Raw genomic sequence first — 14,516 nt, forward strand, 5'->3', positions numbered from 1 at the left:
GGGAAAAAAACAGGTATAGCTAAACATTTCATTGAGGAAGCCAAGTACCTGGGTAAAATCAAATGGATTAAATCGAACCTAGCTTGGGTTTTAAATAAACTGATGTTTTGGTTATTTTAATAAAAGTAATAGCAACAAAAGTTGTGTGTTAAGTTTGATAGTTTATAGAATACTTTTTCACATTCTTGTTCAGGTCTTTTGTTGTTGTTGTTCCTTTTTTTGTTCTTTTTTTTTTTTAATTTTTGTTTGGGTCTTTAATAACCCTCATAGCCATAAGTGTGTTCACTCCTAAATACTGTTAGGATAAGCTTGGTCTAAACTGACACAGAGGTAATTACATAGAAAGCTTGTCCCATCAAATACACATTCTGAAAATAGACTTTCCAGTTAAAATACAGACTATGTCATGTTTCCTCATAAACAAAACAGTTGTAAAACCTACCTATTCACATAGCTGAAGCTAGTCCTTTAGATTTTGAATCAAACATACTTCTCCCAGAATGACAGCAGATATTAATCAGATAATAACTCAATACATAACTGTATACCATATTAAATGTCGTGAAGAAGGCTCATATGGTACTTTGAGTGCAATGGGGATCCTGAATTAGTCTGAGGGAATAAGGAGAGGAATAAAATTTGAGCTGAGAATCACTGGGTAAGACCGAGCAGGTAGAGGAGAGAATTTCCACTTAGAAGGACTGGCAAGAGCAAGGTGCTGATGCAGGAAGGGGTGTGGCACTGTTGAGAAGAAGGAAGAAGGCTCTAAAATTAAAACACAGAAATGGAATGTTGTGTAGGTGTGTGTAAAGCTGGTGAGGTTAGGCAGGGCCATAGCAGGTTAAGGAAGGTTAGTTTTTATCTTACACATTACGGGAGATTAATGCAAGGTTTATGCAGAGCAGTGAGGTAGTTAGATCTCCTTGATAGTAGCTCTGGTGAGGAAAGAGAAAGTAGAGGAAGAATATAGGAACCCAGTCAGGGGCTATTGCTCTAGTTCAAGAAGGAAGGATAGTTGCTTTGACTAGGTTATTTGCAAAAGAAATTGATAAAGTTGGTTTGTTTTAGTAAGTTTTGGAAGATAGATTATAATCAGCCTCTCTCACTTGATGGTAAGCTACAGGAGGGCAGAGTTTTAATGCATGTTTTAATGGTCATTCCCACAATACTTTGCACACAGTAAATACTCCAAAAAAGGTTTTTTTCATGAATGCATGGTAGGAAAAGAAGAAATTGGTAAGTGTAAGGAAATTCATGAAGGGGCACTATTTACTATGATAAGAATTACTAGACAGGATCATGTTTGCAAGTGAAATCATGTGTTTAGTTTTGACAAATTGTATTTAGATTGCTTATTAGATATACAAGTGGAGATATGACTTAGGAAATTATAACGGTCTAAAGCTCAGAATAGAGACCTTGAGTAGAGATACAAATTTGGAAGTCATAGAAATATCGATAACATTGATGTCATGGGAGTAGATATAATATCTACTCCCATGACATCAATGGGACTAGATGGGGAAAAATAGCTTAATGATAACTAAATTTTTGCAGACTCTATGTATCAGTCACTGTTCTAAGCACTTTATATGTTGCAATCCAGTTAATCTTTACAATAACCCCATAAAGAGTACTGTTTATTATCTCACTTTAAAGATGAGAAAACCAAGGCACAAAGAAATTATATAATTTGCCCAAACTCACACACCTAGTAAGTGCCAGAACTACGGTATGGTAGGCAGAATTCTAAGATGGCCTCCAACATGTCTAACTCCTGGTGTTCACACCTTATACAATCCCTCTTCTGTGGGGGGAACCTGTAAATGTGATAGGAAAGATTTCCCATGGTTTAGTCATTAATAAGCTGACTGAATTATTCAAAATCAAAAGGGAGATCCTCATGGACCTGGCCTAATCCGTTGACCCCTTTGATGGAGATTGGGCCCTCCCTGACATCAGAGATTAAGACTGAAAGTGTGAGAAGGCCTAGGCAGAGGCCCATATGGTAGAGCATTGAGAGCAGCTTCTAAGAGTTGAAAATAGGCCTTGGCCAATAGCCATCAAGAAAATGAGGAATTCAGTCCTACAACCACAAACTGAATTCTGCCAACACCAGTGAGATTAGAAGAGGACCTCAAACCTCAGGTGAGACTTCAGTCCTAGCTGACAGCTTGATCTCAGCCTGTTGAGACCCTGAGCAGAGAACCCAGATGAAATTCACCCAGACTTCTGACCTACAGAACTGTAACATACTAATGAGTATTGTCTTAAGCCATAAGTTTGTGGTAATTTGTTACACAGCGATAGAAAACTAATAACAAATAGCCTGTGCTGCTAAAGTCTGGGCTAAATTGCAGAAGGCAAAGGGGTAGGAAAATGAGAAGAGAGACTAATAATGACAGAACCCCGAGGAACCTAGACTTTTAAGAAATGGGCTGTGGAAAATGAACCAACGGGGGAGACAAAGACTTTGTCTTTGAAGACAAAGAAACCAGGAAGGTCCAAGAGAGTATGACATTAGAGAAGCCAAGAAGAAGCATTGTGTAGAAGGAGAGAGACCGACTAAGAGTGTACAGTGCAAATCAGATGAGGACTGGAGAACATTCACCAGATTCAATAAGATGGAAGAGGAGAATACTGGCTTTCCTCTGGTCAATTAAAAAAAGCAGAATTGGCATTTTAGAACCCCTTTCTTTTTTTTGTTTTTTTTTGTTTTGTTTTTAATTAAGGGGGAAAAACCATGTGATGTGCTGGGGAGAAAAAAGTGTTTTCCAGACATATTTTTATTTTTCAATATTTTCATGCAAAAGCATTATAAACCTCTTCCTCAAGAATTAGACACATTTTGTTAATTGCAGCAAGCTTGAAAAGTAAATCAATTAAGATGTTTTGTCACAAAATTGAACTTCAAGGATTAATAATTTCTTAAGTGACAAGGCAAAATTGCACCTAAGTAGTATTCTAAAGAATATTTAATCTCATGAGATGATTAATGAAAAATAGTAGAAAGAGGAGATCACAAAAGCCAGCATTCAATTTCCAAAACTCATTTATTTTAATCATTTGTACCACTACTCTACCATTTATATTATACTATTACACCATTTATACCACTATTCTAAGGGAAATTTATTATTTTCTCTAAAAAAAATATGAAATCAGATGAAGAAGCCAAAATGTAAGTAGGCATTAAACAAATCAATAAAGATCCATTTTTTACTATAATAGAGTACAACTGAGAAGACAATGTGCACACACAGATAATTAAATTTATGACTTTTTATGCTGCTATATTTACCCATTGATGTTGCTTTTGGGTTCTCTTGTACTAGTACTTCACTTTGGTGACAAATTTTATGGGAGGCAGGAATAACAATGACAACCCTCCCCTTACCCCATATAAAATAACAAGATTCAAACTACCTTGTTATTTCTATATAGGGGGATATACTTGTCTCCAGTGGCACCCTCAGGAAAGGAAAGGAGAGTTTATCTAGGATCTCTGACACATAGCCAACAAAGTAATGGGGCAATATTCAATGGCTCAGTCTGACTGAGATTTAAATTTTCTGTTTTGAATGATTAAGACAGATGTACAATGGGATAGAGACCCAACCGTGGGAGTATAGTTTTAGTGTGTCTTCTGGTAGCTTACGTGAAATTTTTCCTCCCTTTGTCTCATCTGAGGCTTTTGTCCCAGATATGGTTGTGAATTCACCTGTTCTTAACACTTTACTCATGTACTGGCTTAAGAGGCCTAATACAGTCATTGCTTATATCTCAAAGTTACCATTTGTTTTTCTGTTCACTTACATTTTAAGAATCTTGAATTTGTTTCACATCCAACTTATTTTCATGTATTTGGCTCCTAACTTTAGTTGTTTATGAACAAGCCAGCTCTTAATAACAGAGATAACCTTACTAGTGAACATATGATTGTTTTCTAGTGTAAGATCAAGCTTGATCCCTTAATGAGTCACACCATCTTCATAAAGAAAAGTGACTTTTATTATTCTGGCATAAAAGTCTTTAAAAAAGAAAATTTCACTCATATGTGGAATTTAAGGAACAAAACAAATGAGCAAAGGGGGAAAAAAAAGAAAGAGGCAAACCAAGAAACAGATTATTAATTATAGAGAACAAACTGATAATTACCAGAGCAAAGGTCAATGGGGGGTTAAATAGGTGATGGGGATTAAGGAGTACACGTGTGATGAGCACAGGGTATTACATTGAAGTGTTGAATCACTACGTTCTATACCTGAAACTGATATTAAACTGTATGTTAACTAACTGTAATTTAAATTAAAATGTTAAGAAAAAAAGAAAAGTCTACCCATTAGTGTGATTGATCAATCATTCCAGGAAGTAGATCACATATTCCTAGTCTATGAGTCCTGAACCTCTAACCAAAACAAGAAGCTTGAAAAGAGTGCTTATTTTCTTTACAGCCCTTCTCTTTCAATTCATGGAATTTTGAGATGAACCTTAAAATGAGGATTGGTCATTATTTTTCTCAAAAAATGAAACAAAACACCACTCTCAATGAAAATATAAGACAAAGATAAATATGAGAAATCTTCTCAAATTCTACTTTATATGTTGGTTATCCTAGAATCATATTGTAGTTTTCCACAGAATTGAGAACTAAATAAATTCTTGGCTAATGTTTCAGAATTTTCATCTCAAACATTTCAAATCCCTAGTGGCCTTAAACTTCAAAGCCTAATTATTCAGTTGATTCATTATCACTTTTCCCAACTGAATGTCCATGCAACAAATCCTTCCAGTAGTTCCGTCTTACACAAACTGTGAGTTAAGTGGCTCCTCATGATCTTGTCCAACCCTAACTTCCTATAATTTTTCCCAAACCATGTTTTTCAAATCAGGCCATATTTACTCTATGTAAATACTCCACACTAGCTTCCAATTACTTCAAATTCTTCTTCTTCTCTTTTTTAATATATTGAGATTCTACTAGATACTTTTTTTTAAAGATTTTATTTTATTTATTTACTTGAGAGAGAGAGAACAAGCAAGGGGAACAGCAGGCAGAGGGAGAAGCAGACTTCCCACTGAGCAGGGAGACTGATATGGGACTTGATCCCAGGATCCTGGGATCATGACCTGAGCCAAAGGCAGAGGCAGACACTCAACCCCTGAGCCACCCAGGTGTCCCTACTTCAAATTCTGGTATACTTGAATATGATATTCATTTTGGTGAGCAGAGCTCCTGGTATAATAAGAGTACAGAGCATCTCTTGTACTGATATCCATGTCCCTATACTGATAAACAATAGTCCCCAGAGTAGGTAACTTTAAAGCTTCACAAGATTATGGGTCTACAATAGGATACAAAATGCAGACTACACTTTCATCTGAAGCCTTTTCAGAGAAAGATATATGATCCAGATTTGAGGAATCCAGACAAAACTCTAACTTTAAACTTCTTATATTTGCTCCAAAACTACAATGACTTTAGGGAGATTTAGATTTCCAGTTAAAATGAGCCCTCATAACAATGACAGGGGCAGAAACCAGAACTAGATTGCTTTAAACTATGCTTGTATCCTGTTGTACTTTGATTGTAGCTCTGTTTTGATATCAATGGAAATGATACATTTTAAAATCAATTTCTTCTTTTAAAAAGGGATTTCACTTCTGCACCCATTTTCACTTAACTTTGGGGATCTACTGTATTGGATCCCAAAGAATTTCTTAACTGCTTCACCGTTAATAATAATGGAAAAACTTAACTTTCATGACTTGACTCTAAAACATTACAGGGGCACCAGGGCGACTCAGTTAAGTGTCTGCCTTCGGCTCGGTTCATGATCCCTGAGTCCTGGGATGGAGCCCCACATTAGGCTTCTTGCTTGGCGGGGAGCCTGCTTCCTCCCTCTTCCTCTGCTTGCTATTCACCCTACTCGTGCATTCTCTCTCACAAATAAATAAATAAAATCTTTTTAAAAAAAATAAAACACATTACAAAGAATGTCTTGAGAGATGGCAAACTTCTTGGAGAATGTACTTATAATTGAGGTCCAATCCATAGCTATTGGTATTAAGGACATCGGAAACCTTGACAAAGAAAATAATAATAAATTTCTAAAGCGTTGCTATATATTTTTGTGTTTCATAAATAATTATACCTTCACCTATGTCTACATATCCAAACACCACCAGACAACTAGCTTTTAAATTGTAAATCTCCTTGGTAGAATTCTTTTAAGTGGCAGGTGAAAAAAGGTGAGGATGGTTAAATTTTTATTTATTTTAAAGAATGAGAAGTAACACACAGAAGGAATTAAGTAATTTAAAAGAAACAGGTGGGAAATTGAGTAATAAGTAGAATTTCTGAAGGATAAGTTGAATTAATTTGATATATTTTAATTAATGAACTTAATTTTCATAATAAAAGCGAGAGCTACTATTAATTGAGAAACACTTATTTACCAACTTTTTAACATACATTATTACATTAGGAATCTTGCAAAATAGGGATTATTTTCCAATGTGAAAGGCATGGTTTCAACCACTAGCTTTAATGAAAATAGGTATGAATAGAATTCCCCAAGTTCCAATCCAAATTTGTTTTCAACAAGGAACTGAGTCACTATGTCATCAAGTAGATGGTTCTTCTAACTATTAAATGGGATTTTCCCCACCATCACAGTGGAAAATATCAGTTCTTAAAAGCTTATTTCTTAAGGAAACATTTTCTAGGTAATGCCAGTAAAATCTGGTGAAAATTAACAGGCTGTTTTACCTTAGGGTTTTTTCATTTGTCTTGTTTTGTCTTTAATAAAACCTAAGGAACTGTATGTGTTTAAGGCAGTACATGGCAAGTAGCTTCAATAAAATGTTCATTGTTCATTAATAAAAGATTATTTGGAAGAAAAAATAAGACTCACCATACTCCAGATCAATATAATCTTTGTTGATTTTTTTTCTATGAATAGAATTGAGCAAAGTGGGAGTTCAAGTGAATTAATATTTTAAAAAGATTGAAAAGGCAGGGGTCAGAAAACTTTATATGTAAAGGGCCAGATGCTAAATATCTTATGCTTGGTGGACCAACAGGTGTCTGACAACTACACAATTCTACCATTAGTTGGTAGATTGGGAAAGCAGCCTAGACAGTACATAAATGAGTGTATATGGCTGTGTCCCAATAAAACTTTATTTACAAAAACTGTACCGGGACTGGACATGGCCCAGGGCCTGTAGTTTGCTAACTCTGAAACAGGAGAATAATAAAATATGATCATAACATGGAAATAGTGAAATCCAGACATTTTCTCATTGTGCATTAAAAGCCTTCTCATTGTTTTGACCAAATAGCTAGCAGCAACATTCAGATATAAACATTAGGTTCTAGGCTAGACCTTTAGATTGGGAAAATGGGGCAACTATTCCTTTAGTTCTTTTGGAGTATCCTCAAATGAAATATTCTCAAAGACAAAATTTTTTAAATTATTTATTTATTTATTTGACAGACAGAAATCACAAGTAGGCAGAGAGGCAGTCAGAGAGAGAGGGAAGCAGGCTCCCTGCTGAGTAGAGAGCCTGATGCAGGGCTCGATCCTAGGACCCAGAGATCATGACCTGAGCCGAAGGCAGAGGCTTTACTCACTGAGCCACCCAGGCACCCCTCAAAGACAAAATTTTAAATGGCTTATAGTAAGCTGTTAAAACCAACAGTATTTTCATCTCCTCTTTAGTGAAAAGAATTTCACAATCCGGCATCTTATAACTATGTGAACCTTTGAAGGAGCAGACTTAGAACAACTGCAGGTAAATTTGAAGTTTCTAATTATATTTTTCCATACTTACCCTTGCTAAAAACTCTCTGAAAGAGATGGTGTTATAAATCACCTTTTATAGGTCACGGATATGAAGTTTAAGGTGATGTAGTATATTACCAAGGTTATATAGATACCAAACTGTAAGGCCAGGATTTGAACACTGTATCATATATCTAGAGCTACTATTCATGGTTATGCAATTTATGTGCCCCTTAGAACATATAAAGGCATAGACAGTATAGATTTGTATGTTTATTATAGAAATTTTCCACAGGTAACAGTAAATTTTGTCTTACAAAATCAGCATTATGACTCTTTTTAATGAAAGGATATATATTTTGGAAGCAACTTTTTGTAATTCACAATAATGTGCCATATATGAAAGCTCCAATCCTGGGTTGACTCTAAAGACCTTGTTCGTTTACATTATACCAAAGAATTCTGTGCCAGGATGGCCACCTGGAACATTACAAAGGTCTTGAGGAACTCTGTGTTCCTATACTGCAAATGTAACATTAGCCATTTCCCTGCCTTTAAGTCCTGGGAATAGTTTATTACCATGATAATAAATATAGAGAATGAAAAAGGAGATAGAAATTAAAGATACTCTGAACATTAGAGCATGATTGACTAGATGTATCAATATATTATTGATTAAGATTGGGAGATAGTGTCTGGAGGAAGAAGGGAGATTACTTATTTTTAAGGTTCAAAGGATACAAATGATGAAGAAATCAAAAAGGAGCCGAAAATATGTCCCCAAAGCTAAGAGAGTGGTCAAAGCTAGAGTTAGGGATTTGGGTGTCATTTCCACGGAGATGTAAGAGCTAAAGCCAAGAGAATGAGAGAACATACAGGTGGGAAGAATCTAGGACTGGGAGAGGTGGAAACTACAAGATGAGCCAAAAAATTAAAAGATAGAAATTTTAAAAATTTAATTTAAAAAATTAAAAGATAGAAAACGTGTGATCAGAAAAGGGATATGATATGTTAAAAACAGGATCACTGAAGCCAAAAACAAATAAAACATGTGTTAATGAAGAGTTTCATAAGAGTGTCTCCTACTTCTGGGGTATCTGGGGGGCTCAGGCAGTTAAATGCCTGTCTTCAGTTTAGGTCATCATTCCAGGGTCCTGGGATCAAGCCCTGAGTCGGGCTCCCTGCTCAGGGGGGGAACCTGCTTCTCCCTCTGCTTCCCTCTCCCTGCTTGTGTGCTCGTTCTCTCTCTCTCTCTGTGAAATAAATAAATAAAATATTTTTTAAAATTTTAAAAGTAAAAAAAAAGAATGTCTCCTACTTCAAAGAGTTCCAGGAAGATAAGAACTGTACAGAAATCACTTCAGCTGGCAATTCAAGAGTAACAGGTGAATTCTGCAAAGTAAGTCTCAACCCTGTAGTAAAGGAAGGGGCTAGAATAGGGTCAGGGAGAAAGATGTAGAAATAGAGTGTATAGACTATTTTTTTAAAAAAATCTAAACTCTAGAAGGAAGCAGAAAAGGAGGAAGAAAGGACAAAGATTTGTTTTGTTTCATTTTTTCTTTTTTAAAGAATGGAAGCTCATTGGAAATTTTTGAAGTTGGGAAATATAAAAGTGAGGGATAAATAAGTGACACCATGGTATGTTACAGAAGACCGAAGAGTCCCAAGTCACAAATCACTAGTGGTTGCAAGTAAAATCCTGTCCTGGTTCTATCTATTTTTTTAAGCAGCTTTATTGAGATATAGTTTATATGCCATAATATTGACCCATTTAAAGTGTAAATTCAATCATTTGTAGTATATTTGCAGAGGTTTCGATCTCACATGTCCAGTAATTGACATAATCATAAGAATGCTTAGTCTTATCTGTCTCAGAGTGTTGCAAGAACACAGAACCTCATCATAAGAATAGAAATATAGCAGTGCCTGGGTGGCTTAGTGGGTTAAGCCTCTGCCTTCGGCTCAGGTTATGATCTCAGGGTCCTGGAATCAAGCCCGGCATTAGGCTCTCTGCTCAGCAGGGAGCCTGCTTACCCCTCTGTTCTCTGCCTGCCTCTCTGCCTACTTGTGCTTTCTCTCTCTGTCAAATAAATAATAAAAATCTTTATTAAAAAAAAGAATAGAAATATAAAACAAAATAATAGAGAAACATCAGTGTGATGAGCTGAAATAAGATTACAGCTCATCATGCAGAATGAGGCAAATGCCCTAAATAGTTGCTTTTGTAGCCTTTACAATAGATAATTAATAGGCCACATTCTATGAATCAAGTAAGCTTTTGTTTTATTAACATTAAGAATCTATCTAGATCCATAATTGACTCATAAAGTAACTAAGTAGCAATATATTACTTATAGCACATTTTTGCCTCATATTGACCTCTAAGATTTTTTTTTTTTAATTTGCTCACTTGCTTGTTTTTGGTCATACTTCCCAAAGCAATTTCATACCATTTAAAGTAGCCATTGTGTTAGTTCTTTGTGTTTAACCTCATTCTTGGGTTATGAAAACTTGCCTACAAATAACAAACATCATGTAACTATCTCTTTCTGTAGTCTTTTGTGATATTCATGAATTTAGATATTTGCACACTTGGTTTCTGAATGATTTCCAGACTTACAGCATATTCATGTTTTACCTAAATTGAGAGAAAAGGCTCTTCAAATATGTAAAAAGTAAACAGTACATAAATGAAGATTAACCATGGTTCATTCATAACATACCTACATATGTTACCCCTCATCAGGATACCAGATTACAGAGATGTAATATATACTTATTTTAATTAAAAATGTAACAGAAAAAAAAATTGTAGAGCTAAATCTAAACCGCCCAAGTTTCTAAGTAATTATACCTCCCACCTAACAACTACCCCAAGGTAATAGTGATCCGAAGGGGCACGTATACCTGAATATTTATAGCAGCAATGTCCACGATAGCCAAACCATGGAAAGAACCTAGATGTCCATCAACAGATGAATGGATAAAGAAGATGTGGTATATATATACAATGGAATACTATGCAGCCATCAAAAGAAATGAAATCTTGCCATTTGCAACAACATGAATGGAACTAGAGGGTATTACACTGAGCAAAATAAGACAATCAGAGAAAGACAATTATCATATAATCTCTCTGATATGAGGAATTTGAGAGGCAGGGTTGGGGGTTGTAGGAGGTAGGGAAGGAAAAAATGAAACAAGATGGGATTGGGAGGGGGCGCCTGGGTGGCTCAGTGGGTTAAAGCCTCTGCCTTCCAGTCAGGTCATGATCCCAGGGTCCTGGGATCGAGCCTCATGTCAGGCTCTCTGCTCCGCAGGGAGCCTGCTTCCTCCCCTCTCTCTCTCTGCCTGCCTCTCTGCCTACTTGTGATATCTCTCTCTCTGTCAAATAAATTAAAAAAATCTAAAAAAAAAAAAAAAGATGGGATTGGGAGGGAGACAAACCATAAGAGACTCTTAATCTCACAAAACAAACTGAGGGCTGCTAAAGGGGTAGGAGGGTAGGGATAGGGTGGCTGGTTATGGACATTGGGGAAGGTATGTACTATGAAATGTGTAAACCTGATGATTCCAGACCTGTACCCCTGGGGCAAATAATACATTATAAGTTAATAAAAATTAAAAAATAAATAAACAAAAATTTCCCCAAGTTAAGATCTAGAGAAGGAAACCTACCTAAAGAAATATATATTGTAATTATAAAATTATTATAATTATAATATAAAATTATAACTAAATATTATAATACATATTGTTTTTTTTTTTGTTTTTTTGGTTTTTTTAAAGATTTTATTTATTCATTTTACAGACAGAGATCACAAGTAGGCAGAGAGGCAGGCAGAGAGAGAGAGAGGAGGAAGCAGGCTCCCCGCTGAGCAGAGAGCCGGACGCGGGGCTCGATCCCAGGACCCCGGGACCATGACCTGAGCCAAAGGCAGAGGCTCCAACCCACTGAGCCACCCAGGCGCCCCTATAATACATATTGTTAAAACCATTTAATTGAATCCTTCATTTGAATGAAGGAATGAATATTAGCTCTTTTTCAAATATAATATGTAAAGTTATTAAAATAAATCTCTCCTTCATATAGTAGACAATGTCCATAGTAGACAATGTTCATATAGTAGACAAAGAAAAATAACCACTTTCTTATTAAATATTAGAAAGAAATATATAAGACTCACTTTTCCTTAACCAGTTTCTCATAAATTTTAGTAAACATTGATTTTTTAAAAAGCTAAAGAAAGGTTAAAAAGAAAAGCTTAAAACTAGGAAAGTATAAATCTAATTTAAACGTTTCTATAACAAAAAATTAAATAATAACTAAATTATATGTTGAGTTGGAGTGAAATGTGTGATTTCTATAAGTATTCATGAAATTAAGCTAGGTAGGAAGAGGTGAAGTACTTTTTCAAAGCACTGACTTTACCACCTTTTCGTTTCTGTAAAAATATTCACAAGAGGGGCGCCTGGGTGGCTCAGTGGGTTAAAGCCTCTGCCTTCCGCTCAGGTCATGATCCCAGGGTCCTGGGATCGAGCCCCGCATCGGGCTCTCTGCTTCATGGGGAGCCTGCTTCCTCCTCTCTCTCTCTGCCTGCCTCTCTGCCTACTTGTGATCTCTGTCTGTCAAATAAATAAATAAAATCTTTAAAAAAAAATATTCACAAGAGCTGACAATCACCATTAGTTTTTTCCTTCATGAAAGGAGACTATTACTAGCTCAAATGCATTTTCTGTAATCACTTGTTCCACTATATGCTATCCTGTGAGATTGCAGATTTTCTCAGGGACAATAAAACTACTGACAGATCCATTTCTTCCCTTAATCATCCAAAAATGAATTCTGGTCTTTGAAATTCTCCTGACACAATAACCATTACTGCCTTCTCACAGTGCCATTCTAACCACACAAAGCCATACTACCTTGGACTCTTTCGAACAACCCTTTCAAATGTAATCCCACTTCCATCAACAATCCTCACTTTCAGATATAGTTTCGAAGGAAATTATCCCATGTCCAAGTTGTTTTCTACTCACCTCTTTTCACTGATCAACTCAACCCAACTACATCAGTCAAGTGATTTATCTTACAGTTCTACTGGTTTGCAATTCTGTGGTTTTGCTCATGAGACTCTTGCTACCTTCTGTAAAGTAGTATCAACTACTAGTTTCCAATTATATTCATACAGGATAGGGAGGTCATGGTTTTAAAATCAAGCAAAGAAAAAACAAAAATATGCAAATCTCAGTTGATCAAGTTGACTATGAGTCAACACTAAGGAGAGAGGTGAAAGGAGAATGCACAATAAAATGTCATCAGTAACGACAGAATAAGAATTTATGTTACAGATAATAAAAATCATTTACAGAAGTTTATTCAGCTCATTCTATGTTCCAGACACTTCTGAGTATTGCAAATACAGTGATAACCAACAAGAACACATCAAACACATCTTTGTTCCCATTGATCTTAAATTTTAGGGAAGGGAGATATGAAATGTGCTGATAAAAATAAGTGCTCTGGGGGGCTCAGTTGGTTAAGCATTTGCCTTCTGCTCAAGTCTTGATACCAGGGTTCTGGGATGAAGTCCTATATCGGGCTCCTTGCTCAGCGGGGAGCCTGCTTCTCTCTCTGCCTCTGTGTGCCACTCTGCCTGCTCTCTCTCTCTGACAAACAAACAAATAAATAAATAAAATCTTAAAAAAAATAAGTGCTATGAAGATTGCCTTTGATCAGGACCATATCTGGAGTCCAGTGTCCAATACTAGGCACATGCTTCTGACAATTACATATAAAATATAAATCATGTAACCTAAAATCTGCTGGTAAGTAATTATTTGAATTTGTTTGAAATTGTAATTGTTCTCTCTCTTTGGGACACAATTTGTTTCTTGAGAAATTGGAGGGGGAGACAAACCATGAGAGACTGTGGACTCTGAGAAACAAACTGAGGGTTTTGGAGTGGAGAGAGGTGGGGGGATGGGTGAGCCTGGTGGTAGGAATTATGGAGGGCATGTATTGCATGGAGCACTGGGTATAGTGCATAAACAATGAATTTTGGAACACTGAAAAGAAATAAAATAAAATAAAATGGGGAAAAAAAGAAATGGGAAAAAAAAAAAAAAGAACAGAGATCTGTGTCTAACACCACAAAGTACTTAGAACAGCAACATCAATAGAGAAGAGGTCAGAAAGAACTTTTTTTTTTTTAATTAAGAGTCCAGAGGACTATCATAAAGCAACCATCTTTTGTTTTATTTTCATTTCAGTTTTGTCTCTGTAGCTTCCCACTATGCACAACAGCACATTTTTTTAAGTGACGGAGTTGTTAACTTTATTATGGACATTATTTCACAAATATATATGTGTATCAAATTGTTACATGGGACACCTTAAACTTACACAATGTTATATGTTAATTGTCTCTCAATAAAGACAGGAATAATAATTTCAAGATGATAACAGCAGAGCCTAAAACCAAACATGGGCTTTTCTGAGCAAATGACTTTTTGTGATTGCACTGATGTCACACTTGTGAAGCTGGCCCTGGTTTTACCTACAAAAACAAAGCTGAAATCTGACTACCTGTCACCACCTCCTCTAAAAACCTGGCCTGTGCTAATACCTGCGTTACTACAATAGGCTTTCAAGTGAAATCCCATCACTAACGTAATTTTCTGAAAGTCAATAAAGTGTATAATAAAATTATTTTCTAGGTTTAA

The 14,516-nt window shown here is 35.9% G+C and overlaps 1 protein-coding gene across 3 annotated transcripts in view; it reads right to left on the reverse strand.

The window, feature by feature from the left end:
• The window catches only part of CNTN1 (contactin 1), a 375,956-nt gene that overhangs the window by 282,833 nt on the left and 78,607 nt on the right, over positions 1–14,516 (reverse strand). The window lies entirely within an intron of this gene.

Source organism: Lutra lutra, chromosome 8 (genome assembly GCF_902655055.1).
Source record: "Lutra lutra chromosome 8, mLutLut1.2, whole genome shotgun sequence".
NCBI classification, from domain to species: domain Eukaryota; kingdom Metazoa; phylum Chordata; class Mammalia; order Carnivora; family Mustelidae; genus Lutra; species Lutra lutra.